The following is an 18,615-nucleotide window of genomic DNA, read 5'->3' on the forward strand; positions in this document are numbered from 1 at the left end:
GCCGCTTGCCGTTTTAACCCTGGGGCGTGGAGACACACACCAGGGTTAGCCAGCCTCACCCAGCCCGTCTGAAATCACCCTCCGGGCATCCAGACACGTAGTCGCACCGATGTAACTAACGCCCCGCTAAAAGCAGCTGGCGCCAGAGGGGGACCGCGGCTTGGCCCAGCCGCCCCTGGCCCCGGGGACGCGCTGCCGAACAAAGGAAGAGAGCGGGAGGGCGAGTGCGCGGGGGGTGGAGCCTTTGCAGCGCCCTCGGGAGGACGCGGGGCAGCGGCTCCCTTCGCCTTCCCGGCATACCGGGGCCGCCACCGCGGCGCGCTCGGCTCCTACTCACCCGCGCGCCCGTGGCCCGCCCGGCCGCAGCCTGCCCGGCGGAGGATGGACGCTCGCCGCGCTCTCTAGCCCATTGGCGGGTTGGTGCCTGCGCCGCCCACCACAGCCTCACTCGTGAGCTGAGTTCGCCGGGCCTCGGCAGCGGGGCTGGGAAGGCGTGAGTGGCTTGGTGGGGGTATTATCAGCTGCTTGCACGCACACAGCTGGGAGGGGGTGGCTCCCTGCCGGCGGGGGCTGTGAAGAGACCCAGGGCAGCACGCGCCGTGGGAGGGAGAGGCGGGCAAGGAAGCTTCTTGCCGGGGGTTGTGGGAAAGCGAGCAGCTGAAACTGGAAGGGAACCGTCAGCTGCAGAAGAGGCCGAAACTGTCCTTCCCATCATGGTTTCTTTCTGCAGGCCAGGGGAAGCACTGGGAGTCCGGAGAAAGTCTGAGTGCACAGAACCTGCAAAACCAGCGACTTCCCCTGCCACAGCCCGGGGCAGTGTTTCTGGGGTGACCAAATGTCCTGATTTTATAAGGACAGCCGTGATATTTGGGTTTTTTTTTTAAATGGGCTCTTATTACCTCCCACACCTTGTCCAAAGCAAGTGTGAAAAATTGGGTCAACCTAAGTGTTTCCTATGACACGTGCCTCAGCAACAAACAATTCCACAAGGGTGGTGACAGTCTGCAGGGGCACTGAGAACGAGGTACCCTGTGAACTAGCGTTGCCAACCCAACTCCAGGATTATCCTGGAGTCTCAAGGAATTAAAATTAATTTTGAATTAAAGATTATGTCATATGATGAAACCTCCAGGAACACCTCCAACCAGAATTGGTGACCCTAGTATGACCACCTGGGTAATGGAACCAAGGTAGCAGTTCCAGCAGATCAGTAAGACCCCAATCCTGCAAACATGCTCATGTGAAACTTTATTATTGGAGTAACCCCTAGAGTTAAGCACATGAGGAAGTGTTTGCAGGAGCGGGCCTAAGGCCTGGTCTAAAAATTACATCAACCTACTTACAATTCTCAAGGCTGTGAAAGATTTCATGCCGTGTTTGACAAAGTTAGATTGACCTAACTACCCATTGTAGATGCACTTAGGGCAAGGGTCCCCAACGCGGTGCCTGTGGGCGCCATGGTGCCCATGGGGGCATCTAAATGTGCCCACGTCCTGGCCGGCGGTGGAGCATCCACCGAGATGCTGCTGAATTTCTACGGCATTTCGGCGACGACGCCTCTTGGTGATGCCGCTTGCCACCAAGTGACATCATCGAGAGGTGTCACCGCTGAAATGCCACAGAAATTTGACGGCATTTCTGCGGGTGCTCCACCGTCACCACGGTCTTTCGTCTGGCGGGCACCAGACAAAAAGGTTGGGGACCACTGAGTTAGGGGTTTGTCTTCACGATGGGGAGATACACACTGCTGCAATCTATGCAGTGGGTTTTGATTTAGTGAAGACCTAGAGGGCAATGAATATGATCAAGGGGCTAGGGCTAGGGCATATGACTTATGAGGAGAGGCTGAGGGAACTGGGCTTATTTAGTCTGCAAAAGAGAAGAGTGAGGGGGGATTTAACAGCAGCCTTCAACTACCAAAGAGGATGGAGTTCAGCTGTTCTCAGTGATGGTGGATGACAGAACAAGGAGCAGTGGCCTCAAGTTGCAGTGGAGGATGTTTAGATTGGATATTAGGAAAAACTGTTTCACTAGGAGGATAGTGAAGCACTGGAATGAGTTACCTACAGAGCTGGTGAAATCTCCATCCTTTGAGGTTTTTAAGGCTCAGCTTGACTAAGCCCTGGCTGGGGTGATTTAGTTGGAGTTGGTCCTGCTTTGAGCAGGGGTTGGACTAGATGACCTCCTGAGGTCTCTTCCAACCCTAATCTTCTACGATGCTATGAAATAAATGGTATTCTATTATTAACAGTGCGATTAATCACAATTAATTTTTTTAATTGCCTGACAGCCCTATTATTTTCATTCCTTGCCATTCACGAAACAATATAACTGTGTTTGTAACATAAATTAACATAAAAAGTGCTTCCATCACATTAAAAAAGTACCATGTTAAGATGAGGCATTACACATGCAGAAAAATGTAATGTTTGCGCTTATGTAGTGCTTTTTGTCTATAGCTCTTAACGTTTTTAATAAGGATGGTAAACATCATTATTCACATAGTATAGATAATTGTATTGTACTGCATAATTCTGAGGACTAGAATTGCCTTTAAGGCTTTAGCTTCACTGACACGAAGGTGGTGTTTTTACAGTAAGATAATTAGTATCTCACTGTAAAATCCAAAGTGGATACAAGGCACTTGTAGGTGTGTTTTTATTTAGGGATAATAACTAATGTGTATGAGCTAGCTCACTGTAAAGCCTCAGTGGAGACAAGGCACTTTAATTTTATTATGAAATAGATGAAGCAAGGTCAGCCAAAGGCAGGGTGGATGGTACTGACCTCCCTTAACCACCTCCCAATATACTTTTCTTTTTTAACCCAGTTAGATACCTCCTGATAAACACTATAAATGCCTTGTCTCCACTGAAGATTTTACAGCGAGATAACTATTGCGTGTTAGTTACCTTGCTGTAAAAACAAACAGACAAAAAAAACCACCACCTTTGTCTCATCAGTGAGGACAAAGTCTAAGTCACCTGTTCAAATCTGGCTCATGTCACTAGTGACCAAAAATCTGCTGGAGGTTCAGTGCCTATATAAAGTGAGTTTGGTTGCGTCTGCCCCAGTTCTCCAGGTTGTCTACAACTCAAAAGATGTCATCACAATTGGCATTTTTATCATATTTAGCAGAGTCCAAGCACTGAATGACCCATGGGGACTGAATTACCCTCCTATTCTGAGATGTTTCCTTCCATAACGTGCTGGAGGCTGGTTTTGTCAGGATGGCTTGGAGAAGCCTGTTTTGCTACTTACTTTGCTTGTTCAGTTTCCAGTGCAGTCCAACTAACACCTTTCATAAGAATTAAGATAGAAATCAATTTTCTACCATAAATTTAGGTCCAATTCCCAATCTAGCCCCAAATCTGGAGCCACATGGTTATAAAACAAGATGCAAGTAAATAAAAAACCATATAAAATGTAGCAGGAGGAGGGGGGATTTATGAAATACACTGTGAAACTATTTATATGACACCATACACATATACTTATCTTTGAATGTAGGTCTGCTCTGGGCTTCTAACTTTGCTCTTAAAGACATCAAAGGTCTGATTCAGAAGAAGTATATTTGGCTTTTAATCTGGCTGCAGAAACAGAAGGAAGTCATTTTTTCAAGGAATGTGCAACTTTGCATAGAAATCAGAGATGCCTTTTTCTCATGAATCACACCACACAACAGGTATCGTCCTTGAGCGTCTGGGGGAAGGAGTTCTACACTGCAGTGAAATGGGCCCAGATCCAGGTATTTAGGCACCCATTGAAATCAATAGGAGTCCTAAAGTCCTTTGAGGATCTTGGCCATAATGACAAAAATGTCAAATCACTAGCTGTTAATAAACCCAAAATTGGGTTTTGGAACAAAAAGAAGCTCAAAGTCAGATGACCTTAAATTAATGAACAGCCCCTGGTTAGGTGTAACGGTTTCTTTAAAAAAAAAAAAAAAAAAAGGCAGGCCAATTACCAGGTTTTCATTCTGTCCTACTAAATGTCCCAGCTTCTCCTATGCATTTCAGTGAGGTTTAGATCTGACATTCCATCCCTTAATAGCCCTCATTAATACCCTTAATGACTCAGTAATACTTGTTTTTTGTTTCTTTCTATGGTTCCAGCTGGCTAAAGGCTTCTCAACAAAGAGCAGAAATGTAACTAACTAAAAAATGTGAAAAGTTACAAAACAAAAACTAATGACAATTTTTTATAAAGGCAACATGGCCTAATAATATAAAAACAGAGACAGAAAAAACAAAAAGCCCTACCATAGCCCGTCCCTTAAACTAGAGCCTAATCCTGAGAGAGGCTCAGCACCCACAGCTCTCTCTGACTTCACTGCAAGTGCTCAGCCGTTCTCAGGATCAGGCTACAGTTGCAGAATCACCAAGTCTTGTGGATGACAGTAAGAATCTCCCCCACCAGCCACCCACAGATATAGGGCAGGTGTCATCCGTTCTCATTGATGGGTCTCTTTGCAGTTACAACCTCTGAGTAATTGTACATGGAAGTGCCTAGTAAAGCTCATTTGAGAAATCCAGCCAAGATGTCACTGAAATGGATCACCGTGGAAACGTCAATAGGAAAAAAAAAGTATCCACAAATTGCAAATCTTGTCAGCCAGCGTGGTGTGTCTCTTATTGATAGTCAGGAGCTCTACTAAACAAGTGAAATCCTCCTCACTCCCCTAGTGATATTTCCATCTTACCAGTGTTTTAAGTTCAGCCAGCTGTCATCTATCTGCAACATGGCAGGAGTCCTGACAGTTTTGAAATACACTCACTTTGGTTGGAAGATACAATAATTTAGGTCTAGATATCATCATTCTGGTAGCTCAAGACCATACAGTTCTATCAATTTTCACAAATTCTACGATGGTGGCAAACCTGATCCCTGGAACACCGAATATGGAAGGATGCCAGAGGCAGATGAGTAATCACTCGTACTTCAGTCAGAATATAAATATGTGATGTTCAGACATGTAGAGCAGTTGAAACTGATAGAAGGAAGAAAGAGATCTTGGAATCATTCTGGATAGTTCTCTGAAACCATCTTCTTGATGTGCAGCAGCAAACAAAAAAGCTAAACGTGCTAGGAACCACTACCAGAGGGATAGATAATAAGACAGAAAATATAATGACACTACAGAAATCCATGATATACCCACATCTTGAATACTGCATGTAATTTGGTCATCTCATCTCAAAAACAATATATTAGAATTGGAAAAAGTATGGAGAAGGATAACAAAAATGATTGGGATATGGAACAACTTTCATACAGAGAGTAATAATACTGGGATTGTTCAGCTGAGACAAGAGAGGCCTAAAAAGAGATGTGATGGAGCTCTATACAATCATGAATGGTATATAGAAACTAAATAAGGAAGTGTTATTTACCCCTTCCCATAACACAAGAACTGTGGGACATCTAATGAAATTAATAGGCAACAGGTTTAAAACAAACGTAAGGAAATATTTCTTCACACAATGCACAGTCAACCTGTGGAACTCATTGCCAGCGGATGTTGTGAAGGCCAAAAGTATAAATGGTCTAAAAAAAAAATTGGACAAGTTCATGAGGAATAGGTCCACCAAGGGCTATTAGCCAAGATGGTCAGGGATGCAACCCCTGCTTTGGGTGTTCCTAAGCCTCTGAGTGCCAGAATCGGGGGCTGGATGACCGGGGATGGATCATTCAATAAATGCCCTGTTCTGTTCATACCCTCTGAAGCACTTGGCACTGGCCACTATCGGAAAACAAGATACTGGGCTAGATGGATCATTAGTCTGACCCAGGGTGGTCATTCTTCTGAAATTACTTCACTGGTGAATGAGAAGCCAACACAGAGGCCAAAGCGCTTAGGAAATACAGTCTATCAGAGAGCGTGTGTAAGAATCTCTTTGCCACATTCTGAACGTCTTGATGATGCTGGACACCAACAGCTGAAACATGAAGTCCATTGTATAGAACTGCATGAAAGAAAGGCACTACTAGCTGAACCAGACGAAAACTGTAAACATGTGGCCAGTGTGACGCAGGACAGAACAACATTCAGCACAGGACAGAGATGTAACCCAATTGGTTACATCACCTAAATGAAAAACAAAAAACAAACAAACAAACAAAAAGCAGACAAAATGATGTAAGTTGATCAAGAACTGAAAAAGATATATCACTACATTTCACCAACGGAAAATACACTTCACCTGTAAATAGTGACCCATACAACATGAGGGCAGAGAAGTATGAAGTAAAAAATCCAAGTGTTAAGATGTTCCTCAAATGCCTTGGTGTGAGAATCCTCTCACATTGTGTCTGAACTATGGTAAGAGAGTAAATAAGATTTAAAAGCCAGCAGGTGTCAGTATTGTAGAAAGATTACTTCCTTGCACTGCTTAATGCTACAGCTTATATTTTTATTTTATATAGTAGTATGACAGTGATTTATTTTTCAATCATTTATGTAAGCATAATTAGCTGCAAAGGGAAATTTCTTAGACAGAAAATAGTCAGTACTGTTGATCTATGACCTAATTTGTACTTCTCTTCAATCCTTTAATTATGTGCATGTATTAATATGTACTGAATAAAAGTCCTATTAATTGTCATTTAGAGGTTTTACCATCTGCATCTGTGCCTATTAGAGAAAAAATTAATATATATATATGCTGCATGATTTCTTTCTAGTAAGACTGTAAGAAATCTTGCACAGCTCTCTGTGGTTCCATTTCAGGCCTCTCAACCATCAAATTGGCTGGAGAAGGCTCCACTGGTTTAGATTCCTTCCGGGAAGTAGGATGAAGAAGAAAGATGGGGGGACCTTTTTGGTTTTTATTTAGAATTTATGACTGTTTTGTGGAGCAAATTTCCTGTTTAAAGATAACCAACAAAGAAGTGAGCAATTGGGTGCCCCTTGCATTTGGCCCCTTGCATTTCATTTCATTTGCAAAATATCTGAATAGTTTTTCCTTAAAAAACAAACAATCCCCCAAACATTGCTTGTTTTTGTTTACTAGGAAGAATCTAAGATTTTTTTTGAAAAAATTTCCCACCATTGCTATTGGTGCTAGCAATATTGACAGCTCTACCAAAGCACCAGCAGCCAGCAGTGTGTTTAACAAACACCATGTTACTAAAACTGCTCAGAGTATGTCTAACAGACACCGTGGTTAAAAGGCCAATGAAGAAGGTTAGAGGCAGAAGACATTTCGGAACTATTTTGACAAATTTGCTTATGTGCTTATTAGCTACCCTTACAGGACGAGGAGAAGGGAAAGATAATTGTTTACAGATCTTTTCAAGGAGAAGGCACTTGGATACTAGGTGATGAGGGACATAAAGGAGCCTAGATAGACAAACAGACAGATGTTATTCAGTATAGCTTTGTTAGTTGATTTAAATGTAATGCAGAATTCACCACTTGTGTCTGGGATGTTGAACTTGGCTTTGGGAAAGAAGTTACCATATTTAGTTATAGCTGAGAAGTACATTATATTGTTGGACTCCTATATGTCATTGCTAAAACTTTTTTTCCTCTTCCTCAAGGAAAGGCTGGAGAGGATCAGAGATGGGATTTTGAGATTGCCAGACATTTTTAAAGATCTACCCTTGAAGACCTAAAAATATGATGGTTCTTAGATCAGAAGATTGAAGAAGGAGATTGATCAAATATGGCAGAAAGAAGACATTGATTCCTTCTTAGTGGCATAGTGTTTTGGTTGCTGGTTGCTTTAGGAATCATCCAGCTATGCCTATCATATAATATAATGGAGAATATATCTAATAATAAGTCTGATAAACTCAATCTGTCAGTAGCTAAGTGATACTAAAACCATAAAATATGGACTAATTTTAAAACATAGAAATGTCCTCTTTATTTCCTATGTAAGAGTGGTAAATTAAGGGTTAGGTATGGATAATGTTACTTGCCTACTTCCAAGGTTGCTTCAATAATACTTTATTAAGAACCATCTGGTCTTTTTAATGTTTTATTAAGGACCATCTGACTGCTGCATTGTTCAAGATATTGAATATTAGGATTTTAGCATAAATAAAGCAAAAGGAATAGCTATGAAGACCACAGATAAGAGCACAAAACATTATATGTAGGTCCTACATAAACTTAAAAAAAATCCAAAAAGTATTTCAATATTCCACACCAGAAGATAAGGATTTTTGCAAATATAAATTAAAATTTGGAACCAAACTTCTTGACAGTATCTCTAAAAATGATAAGCTTCTGTCTTACACATTTAGGAAATTGCCTTCACTTATTTCAGAGTGGTAGCCATGTTAGTCTGTATCAGCAAAAAGAACAGGAGTACTTGTGGCACCTTAGAGACTAACAAATTTATTTGATCATAAGCTTTTGTGGGCTACAGCCCACTTCATCGGATGCCTGCAATGGAAAATACAGTAGGAAGATATATATACACAGAGGACATGAAAAAATGGGTGTTGCCATACTAAGTAAGCAACATCCATTTTTTCATGTCCGCTGTGTATATATATCTTCCTACTGTATTTTCCACTGCAGGCATCTGACGAAGTGGGTTTTAGCCCACAAAAGCTTATGCTCAAATAAATTTTTTAGTCTCTAAGGTGCCACAAGTACTCCTGTTCTTTTTGCCTTCACATAGTTTATGAAGTAAAGAACAGACTATACTAGAATAAGAAATATCAGGGCTTGATTTCCAAAAGTGCTGAGAATCCAAGCTGTTAACTCCAGGTGGAGTTGTGCGTGCTCAGCATGTCTGACTATCAGGCCATTCATCTTTCTATATCTACACCAATAAATCTTTGGGATGCTACGTTCTTTGGTGCAGTGACTGTTAACGATTATGTATTTGTATAGCATCTAGCACAGTGGGGCACAACAGGGTTGTGGCCTTTTAGGTGCTCCTGCACTATAATTGATTAATAATGTGATTCTAATAACACAGCGTAGGTTATTACATCATTATTCTGTTATAACATTTATGTTACTAATCCAAAGAGCTAATACATTTGGTGCCATTTGTACTGATTCTGTTGACTATGTCAATTATGTGGCACCAGGGGCAGATTTAAAGCTAAAGGCCAGTGGGCAGAAGAACTAGGGAGAAGAGGTTAGCCTCAGTGTGGTGTTTGGGGATGAGCCTTTGAAACTGGAAAAGCAGATGAAGTTAATTGATCGGCAGGAGTGGAGCTCTGGCTGCTGTTGAGAAGCTCGTACAGACTGGACCATGACTGAAATAAAGACTCCACTTCTCACCAACCTGGTAAAATGCTCCAGAGTTGATCTAGTTCATATGACACTCTTTCTTTCTTGCACACACACCACAACCAAGCTAAGTCCCCTATTGGTGGGCACATGGAGTTTGGGCAATATTTTCCAAACAGCCCACAACACTTGACTACTGCTGCTCACAATTTACCAGACCCATTTGTGTATGTATTATACTGGTGTGGGGAGCCAGTTTTAGAAACCTAACATACTGTGTCTCCCTTTTTTGCTTTCCTTTTTCTGTCCCTTCATTTATTATTTCTGGGATCCTGCTGTCCCTCTTCCTTCCTTCTAACTTTCTCATTGTCATTTTATGTTCAGTGTAATTTCTCTTCTAGAGCTGGCTGAAAACCGGAATTCCCATTCTATGGGAAATGCCAACATTTCATTCCGAAACAACAGAAACCAAAATTCTGAAATTTCCCAGAGAAAGAGAATTTGAAAATTTAATTTAAAAACATTTCTAGGCTGCTGACGAGCAGGGAGCCTGGAACTCCAGGATCCCCACCAGGTGAGCTGCTGTGGAGTTTGGCAGGAGGCCAGGTAGGGTTCCACTTGCATTTCATCAAAATTGACACGTTCTTTTGGAACATTTTAATTGTGATAAAATTGGCATTTTCTATCAGCAAAACATTCTGTATGAAAAGCTCTATTCTCTTCTCTCCCTTTCCCTTCCCCGTTTTCTCTCTTTGTGTTATTTTCTCCTCCCACTTTCTTCAATAAAATCCTCTCTCTTGCTCTCATCTTCTTCCATCTCTTTTCTACACAGACCACAAGCAATTTTTCCTTGTCACTGCAGAATTGGCATGGGCTCTGATGACACCTAGTGTCAGAAGTGTAGAAATTCGTAAGCTGATAATGTTTGCAGCATGGAGATACAGGACGCAGATTTAATCTCAAATGTTTGAAAATTAAGCATCATCCTACAAAATGTATTTGAAGTAAATATAATCTGGTTCTGAGACTTTAGGGTGCACTTGGGTCAAGTTTTCAAGCTTTTCTTCTCAACAGTAACTCATTGTTTCCTTTTATATGAAGCTGAGATGCTTGCATAATTACATGATTCCAGGAGCTGTGGCTTCATACACCAAATATTGTGAGACTTGCCATAACATCAGAAGAGCTAGCAACACTGGAGGCATATTGCTGAAAATTACAAGGGTTGCCAGTTGCGTGGGAAATCAGAAACCAGGTATGGTGACAAAATACATGGGCTAAACTGGAAACCAAAGGGGCTACATGTGAGGAAGCAGATGGGGAGAGATTTAATAGCCACCTCAGTGTGTCAGTGGAATATTGGAAATGGCCAAAACTGCCCAATTCCAGATAATTATTACTATTTATATTTAGGTTTGAAAAGATAACATCTTTATTGGTAAATGTCAGTAATGTCAATTTTACGCTACACACAGAAACCAGGAAAAAATATTGCAATTGCTAATTGGAATTTATAGATAGATAAGCAAAGTAAGAAAAATGCTTCCTGAGCACTTATTAGAGTCTGATGCAAGTCTATTTACTTTGTATATTTTCACATGATGTTGACAGTTTGGGTTTTAATAATTATACAGTTTTTACTTTACTGTCATTAAATAATTGTTTGACTCCTCTCATAGTCTGATCATACCCCTTCTCCCCCTAATTTCCTGGTACTGTGAAAATTTAAATAAAAAAAATCCTTAAAACCCAGCATTTTGCACAACTGTGAAAATTTAAATTGATAAGAATGTGCTTTAAAACAATTTAAAAAAAAATCTAATTCTGCCTAGCCTATTTATATTGCAGTAGTACCTAGAAACCAGAGCCCCATTGTACTAGACTCTATACAAGCCTAGAGCAAAGAGAAGGTTCCTCTTCAAAGAGTTTACAATGTCAACTGGGCATTCAGTCACAGGGTTCCAACAAACACTCCAGCTCTTCTCTCCTTTTGAGCTTTCTGCAGAGCTGAATGGAGTGTTAGGTTGGAAGGTAAGCAGATGAGCAGCTGCTGAGGAAGATGATGCAAGTAGCTTCCATTGATGGCTTTCTTATGGGTGGCTGTGGCCTTTTCACTTTGCAGCAGTTGGAAACATACTACTTTCTATGGGACAGGTCTAAGCCTGGCCTGATGAGGCTGAGCCGCAGCCCTCCAGGAATTACTGGCTGTGCATCAGGACATAAGTCATGCAGCCTTTGATCAAGAGGGAAGATGAGTTATGTCCTGCTAGCCAATGTTACGCTAACAGGAAAAAATGATTAACTGGTCCGGGCACAGTGAGTACTCCCTTGTGCTCTTTATGTGGGCAGGAAGTCCTGGTACTTAATTTCCATGAATTTTATACATGCTTTTTTCCCTGTAATTTCAAAGTCATGGGTAGGCGCTGGCATTTGTGTGTGCCCTTGTCAGCCCAGTATTAATGAAAAGTAATAACATAGCATTTCTGGAGTACTTTATATATTCAAAGAGCTGTGCAAAATTGACTAATTACTGTCAGGGCCTCTTTTACCAGCTGCAAATTTAGTTGGAAGGAGATGTAACAAAGCACACCTGGCTCTGCTAGGCTCAGATAAAGTCACTCAGAGACCCTTGGGTTCTGAAATCACGGGTGCTTTTATTTACAAGTCTGTCTTCTCACCATACAGTGTGCACAGCTCTAGGTCCCTGGTGTCCAAACCCCAGGGCAGGCAGGTGGGCAGGCTGCTCCCACTCCACTCCACCTTCCCTCTTCCCAGCCTCTTGTATAGTCCTGGGCTAATTGGGCTGGCAGCTGGCTCTCATTCCCCAATTAGGGCAGGTTCTTTCCAGCCAGCTCCACTTTATTCACCTAAATGGGGCTGGCGTGGCAGGGGTCTGATTCTGCAGTCTTTCTGGTCAGCACCCTTTCACGGGAGGTTTACATTATTTTCTGAATAAAGACAGTTGAACACCTTTCAAGTGTCCCTGAACAAAAGACCCTCACTGTACAACAGGGCAAACAAGATGGTTTTGTTTGAGCCAGAGTTTCTATAGATTAAACACACTGAAGCAGTCAACTGTTTTTGGACAAGCACTGCAGTGGATAACTAGGCAATGAGCATCCATCTTCTGCTAACTTCATTTTGTCCTCCCTGCCCCAACATTTAGTCTGGCAGACATAAAAGTCTGGATTTTGTTTATTTTCTGAAAGAAGGCTAGGTAGCAGTTTCGGACAGAGAAGGGAGTGGGTTTTCCATGTTTTAGTATATATAGTACTAAGTCAAATAACTATATCATTTTATTTTCATTTAGAATAAATTACACTTGTAATTGGCCTCCTCAGATTGTCCTTACTTGGCCAAAGTTCCCATTGGAATCTGTGGGGGAGGGGAGGGTTGCCTGAATAAAGATTGCAGGATAAAGCTCAGTATTTTAAAATCTTTAAGAAAATGCAGTCTTTTTCAAAGCTGTTTAACAATTCTGTGTCTTTAGCTGCTTCCAGAAGATTTGCTTCTTTGACTAATGGGTAAGTAGCATACATTGAATACAAGAGGGATGATCTCTTGACTTCACTCCATCTTCAGTTTAATAACGACTGTTTACTTTTGTGTCTAGCACCATTTCGCAATGGTAAATCATTTCTCTCTTTCAGCTGTTAGACAGGATCGCATCTAGTGATAAATCCATGTAATCTTTCCAAAATTCCAGACATTGCAGCAATGTTCTGACAAAAAACAGAGAAAAATACGTTTCAAGCCACCTATTGTAATACTTCTTTTTAGACTAGTTTCTAGTGCAGTCTTTTGCTTAAGATAAAATCTTTTCATGCCTTTTTTAAATATTCCAGTAATATGTTTGGTGATACAGCTAACTCAATTTTTGGTAAAAGAAAAGTATTGTTTATTATGCAAATATCATTATTTTCTGATTACTATCATTGGCCTTGGGGCAACAGAAGTTAAAATGGAATTATAGGAAGCATTTCAAATAAAGTTTAATAAGAGAAAGGAATGTGTCTCACCAAGTTACAAGAAGTCAAATCACTGTTGACGTCTAAGGAAATACAGACCAGAACTTCCACTGGTGTAAATTACTGTATGTACAAGTTCTTCTGTTCCAAGAATTCACTGTTTTTTGTTTTTCCAAAAACTGTAGAAAAGTTGCATCAGTAAATTCTAGGGGCCAAATCCTCAGATGTAAATCAGCATAGCTGCATTGAGTTCAATGTAGCTATGCTGATTTATATAATTTGAGAATCTGACACATTAGGAAATAGTTTTCCTCAGAAACAAATAAAGATGGGTGTTACTGATAACGCGGTGGGGGGCGGGAATCAAAAGTGTACACACACAGTGATATATTAGAGCATCCAGGCTTTCTACTTGACCTGATTTACAGACTTAGGCCCTGGTCCTAAAAATTCTTGTGCATATATATAACACAATGGAACTAAGTCATGTGTGTCAAATTAAGCATGGACATAAGCATTTGCAAGATGGGAAACTTAAAACAATTGTATTAAAAAATTAACATTTGCAAAAAGCTACTATACAGGGCTAGCACATCTCGACTGTCAAAATGTATTCTTATACTTAGAGGCAGTAGTAGTAGCATCTTCTCAAATCATTGTGTGGCAAAGTCTGACTTTTAAAATGGAGACTCCTGTAGGACACTTGAACAGCATAATGTAAGTACAGCAAATGTGGCTCAGTTTATACTGGAAGCTCCTAAGGAGTAGGAACTGTGTAGTGGGTTGTTTGTGCGCACTATTGATGGTTGTCTATTACAACGGCCATCAGCAATCTGTAGAAAATATACCACATGCTGCAGAATTTAATCCTATAGGATATGTGGAAATGTTTTGTGAAGTCGGACATTTTTAATGCCCATTAACTCAACACACATACAACACATTAATAAATTGTCTAATCTAGTAAGTTAACTGCATGTTTGCCTTCTGTATTAAAAAAACCCCCAAACCATTCACCTTCCTCTTTAAATTGTCACTTTTTTCCCTACTCCCTCCCCCAATCTCTTCTCCCACATCTTCCTTTCCCCTTAAGTCTTCAGTCACTGCACCCTATTCCTCTTGAGCAACCAACCTTGAAGATCCTGCTGCTCTCACCTCCAATCAAATATTTTATAAACAATATTTGCTTCTGTGAAATGTTCTTTACAGTTCCTCCAGCCACACTGGCTCAAGTACATTGCTGATCATGTTGATAGAAACTTCAGCCAATGAAATAGTTACCATTTAAATGATCAGGAAGACGTTAACACCTCACCGATATGAACCAGGGATAGTTCACTGATGTAGGGCCAAATCCTCAATCCAGCATGTGGCCAAAGTGGCTGGATTTCCCTAAGGGAATGAGCAGGAAAGAATTCTCAGTCGCTGTAGCCACACTTACCTTAGGCTTCTATGCTTGTTCTGCCTAGTGAAATGACTGTAATCTTATGGTGGTGAATTCAATTATCACATTCTCCCAGTTCTACCATGGCATGCCCCCAAAGCCCTCTCTACAAGCAGAGTATAGGAAATGCAGTAGAGCTGTGCTCCAGGCTGATCAGAGTATATTCCATCTCTGTGTGTGCCTCACATCCTATTCTACCCATCCCCTGTGCAGCCAAACTACACCTCAGGATCCCTGCACCCATAAAAGGAAGAGCAAGATTTCCACCATAGTGTTATTGATTCAGTATCTATATGTGGACTCAAGAAGAAAGCACTGTATTGGTTCACATTCATGTTCTCTCTGCAGCCATAAGTACTAGTTTTATGTTTAAAGATTTTGTTGCCTATAGAATGTGAAGACTGTGGTCTCCCTAGATGTGTTATAACATATTTCTGGGCTGTGCATTTTTCTATTGATCATTCTCATTAAGATTAATCTTCTCTTTGGTATGAATGTATTCCATGATTTTCCCTCTATCCACTCCTCAGCATAATATCCATGATGTGGTGTTTTACCATGTGTGCAGATAAGGGTAAACAGTCACATAGATTTCACTGGGGAATGGCAAAGTTAAGTCCTAGGAGGATTGTGAAAGAGATGCATCAGCTCCACCAGATGAGAGTACTTCCAGCCTGTCCATTTTGAAAGTATAAAATCATAAGGCATTACAGCAGATAGAATTGTTGGCGTCTGTATAAATGACAACTGAAATAAATCTGAACAAAAATGAGGATGTTCTGTGACCTTTCAGATGTAATATTTATTAACATCTAGCTAAACTGGTTAGAGAGAGAAAACAAGCCACAAATTACACAGTAAGATGATCCAGTATTTTTACAGGTTTCAGAGTAGCAGCCGTATTAGTCTGTATCCACAAAAAGAACAGGACTACTTGTGGCACCTTAGAGACTAACAAATTTATTTGAGCATAAGCTTTCGTGGGCTACAGTCCACTTCATCGGATGCATAGAATGGAACATATAGTAAGGAGATAGATATACTCCTACAGTGAACATGAAAAGGTGGGAGTTGCCCTACCAACTCTCAGAGGCTAATTAATTAAGATGAACAATTATCAGCAGGAGAAAAAAAACTTTTGTAGTGATAATCAAGATGGCCCATTTCAGAGTTTGACAAGAAGGTGTGAGGATACTTAACATGGGGAAATATATTCAATGTGTGTAATGGCTCAGCAAATGAAGAGGACAGAAGTGATTCTGACTGGAAGTAGTATCTTCAAAATAGACATAGTGATAACTGTAATGAATGAATACCTTCCCTATTTCAGCATGAGCTTTCGTGAAATAGATTTGTTAGTCTCTAAGGTGCCACAAGTACTCTTGTTCTTTTTGCGGATACAGACTAACATGGCTGCTACTCTGAAATCTTCCCTGCATAGTGTCTAATCCAGGGATCGGCAACCTTTCAGAAGTGGTGTGCCAAGTCTTCATTTATTCACTCTGATTTAAGCTTTTGTGTGCCAGTAACACATTTTGACGTTTTTAGAAGGGCTCTTTCTATAAGTATATAATATATAACTAAATTATTGTTGTATGTAAAGTAAATGAGGTTTTTAAAGTATTTAAGAAGCTTCATTTAAAATTAAATAAAATGCAGAGCCCCTGGACCAGTGGCCAGGACCCAGGCAGTGTGAGTGCCACTGAAAACACTGCTCTACAGCCAAAATGCTTCTGAAATAAATGTAGTCCAACTTTACTAATTCTGGGTCACTGAGAACGAAAATGATGCTTAAAATTGTTGATTGGCTCTAGTTTTCAAGATATGCTATTGGGTCAGTATATACAACCCTTGACTTGGGAATGGCGGAGGATAAGTGAGTTATAAAGAGAAGGGACCTCAATTTAAACCAGAAATGACTAAAATACATCTTTGACTGGATCTATGAATAAATTTATGACTGGGTTTGGACAGTACTTGCTTTTTAGGCAAAGCAATGAATGATGCAATCTGAAGCTGGTATTGCGTCATACATGATATGAATTGCATCATGTTATTCCTAGAATCATGGATGATGCAATCATAACGAAGCTTACATCGCTCTGCTGAGCAAATTGCCCTATTTCAGCTCTAGAAATCATACAGTGTCATCCTCTCTTATGTCAGTGTTGTTTGATTTTGCAAAGGGACACATTCCTGTTTAGCCAAAGTGAGCAGAGATGCCTCGTACTTGTGTGAACAGTGCAGATAACTTCTGCTATGTTTGTGGTGAAGTGACTTTTGCATCACAAAAGCGCAGTATAACCACTCTGGTTAAGAAAGCCTATCACCTTTCTTTTGGCTGCAAAATTGGAGATCAGGACAAGAGGTGGGCCCCACACATATGCTGCAACACATGTGCAACAAATCTTCGCCAGTGGTTGAACAGGAAAAGGAAATCTATGCCTTTTGCAGTACCAATGATTTGGAGAGAGCCAACAGATCATACCAGCAATTGTTACTTCTGCATGGTGCCTCAGTTGGGAAAGGTGTCAAAGAAGAAAAAGTGGACTGTACATTATCCAAACATTCCATCAGCTATACGCCCAGTACCCCACAGAGAAGGACTGCCGGATGCTGATGCACCAGAATCATTCTCACTTGAGTCAGATGAGGAAGAGGAAGAGGATGAAACTTCTGGTCCTGAACCATCAATGTCACAGGACCCACATTTTCTCCCATCCTCCTCCTCTGAACCACACCTCATAACACAAGGTGAACTGAATGACCTTGTCAGGGATTTGGAACTACCCAAGAGTAAGGCAGAGCTGTTGGGCTCCAGATTACAGCAGTGAAATCTCCTGGCAGGCTATCAGGGCAAATGGAGCCCATCAATGCTTGCAGACTATTGCTGGACAGTGACAAGAGATGCTCCATTTAATTAACACAAGAGACAAGCCAAGAAGCGCCGAGTAGACACTGAATAGGACTAAACTACGTACATAATAGTTTTTTGCCTTTTGTTTCATAATACATTTTATTTATATAACTCTTTTGCTGCTTTTTAAAGTGTTTCATAAACAGGACAGGTGAAATATTATCATGTAAAGCAACCATAAACACATGAAAAGACCTAGGTTTACAATTTATGATTAAAACTCTACTATCAATACAATATACATAGACATAAAATGTAAAAACTTAAATATCTTAGAAACAGTAGCCAATCAGTTGTTTTAATTGTCATATTTGAATTCAGCACATCAAAATACATAATAAATATTTCATTTTATCTCTGAAGCAGACGACTTCTCAAAAATTGTAAACCAGTGAAATCAGCTCGCATGCTGCCTTCGACACCAGTGCCATAGGCTTCCTACCCCTGTCTAGTCTCTAGTGCCCCACTGAAAATCAAATACATCTTTTAATTCTTTTAACAGTTTAATATTTGTAATAGCTCAGACATACACAATACACTTTTCCAAACACGAACTAGCAAAAAAAACAAATAAGAAAGGACATGATCCTGAGAGATTTCGAGTATGCTCAACTCCCACCGAACTCAGCAGAATTGAGAAAGCTCCCTCTCTTTTGTGGAGCAACCCTCAAAAGTCCTCTTGTGAAACAAAACTATGCAACGCTCAAAACAGTAACAAGAAGTATTGAAAGAATTTGTATAAATGTAAGGCGGGGAATGGTCCCGCTATTGTGGGGAACTTTCCTGACTTCTGCACTACCCCGGTGAAGTGGGCCAGTGAAAGGATCTGAGTCTTCGCTCCCACTTCCTTTACCAGAGGCCTCCCTGCCCTCGAGGACTCCCCTTCCACTCTCCTGTCTGGCAGAGTCCTCGTAACCCTAACAAGGCTGGGCCCACGATTCCTGGGGGGCTCAACTCCCAACCCTACTGCGGTCACCTAGGACAGGGGCGAGGGTGTCCCCACTCCGGGGTACTCTCTTTGCCTTGAGTACCTCCCTGACCCACTGATCATTTCATACAATTTAAAGCAAATACAAGTTATTTAATT

At 40.9% G+C, this 18,615-nt stretch overlaps 1 protein-coding gene and 2 long non-coding RNA genes across 6 annotated transcripts in view; 2 read left to right on the plus strand and 1 right to left on the minus strand.

Moving 5' to 3' along the window:
* Positions 1-414, minus strand: part of GSDME (gasdermin E) — a 35,208-nt gene extending 34,794 nt beyond the window's left edge. The window contains exon 1 of one of the 3 annotated variants that reach the window (XM_030550802.1): positions 338-414. The gene's annotated coding sequence lies outside the window, so the exon portion shown is untranslated. Of the gene's footprint in view, positions 1-40; positions 228-337 lie in introns of those variants that run through there. The other 2 variants (XM_030550805.1, XM_030550804.1) reach the window with 2 other exon arrangements.
* LOC115645751 overlaps positions 1-18,615 on the plus strand; it is a 952,243-nt gene that overhangs the window by 323,369 nt on the left and 610,259 nt on the right. The window lies entirely within an intron of this gene.
* LOC115645752 lies at positions 49-8,265 on the plus strand. Its single transcript, XR_003998814.1, has 3 exons — positions 49-111; positions 3,511-3,748; positions 7,543-8,265. It is a non-coding gene; the product is annotated as an uncharacterized LOC115645752 (long non-coding RNA).

The sequence above is a fragment of the Gopherus evgoodei genome, chromosome 2 (assembly GCF_007399415.2).
Source record: "Gopherus evgoodei ecotype Sinaloan lineage chromosome 2, rGopEvg1_v1.p, whole genome shotgun sequence".
In the NCBI taxonomy this organism is placed as follows: domain Eukaryota; kingdom Metazoa; phylum Chordata; order Testudines; family Testudinidae; genus Gopherus; species Gopherus evgoodei.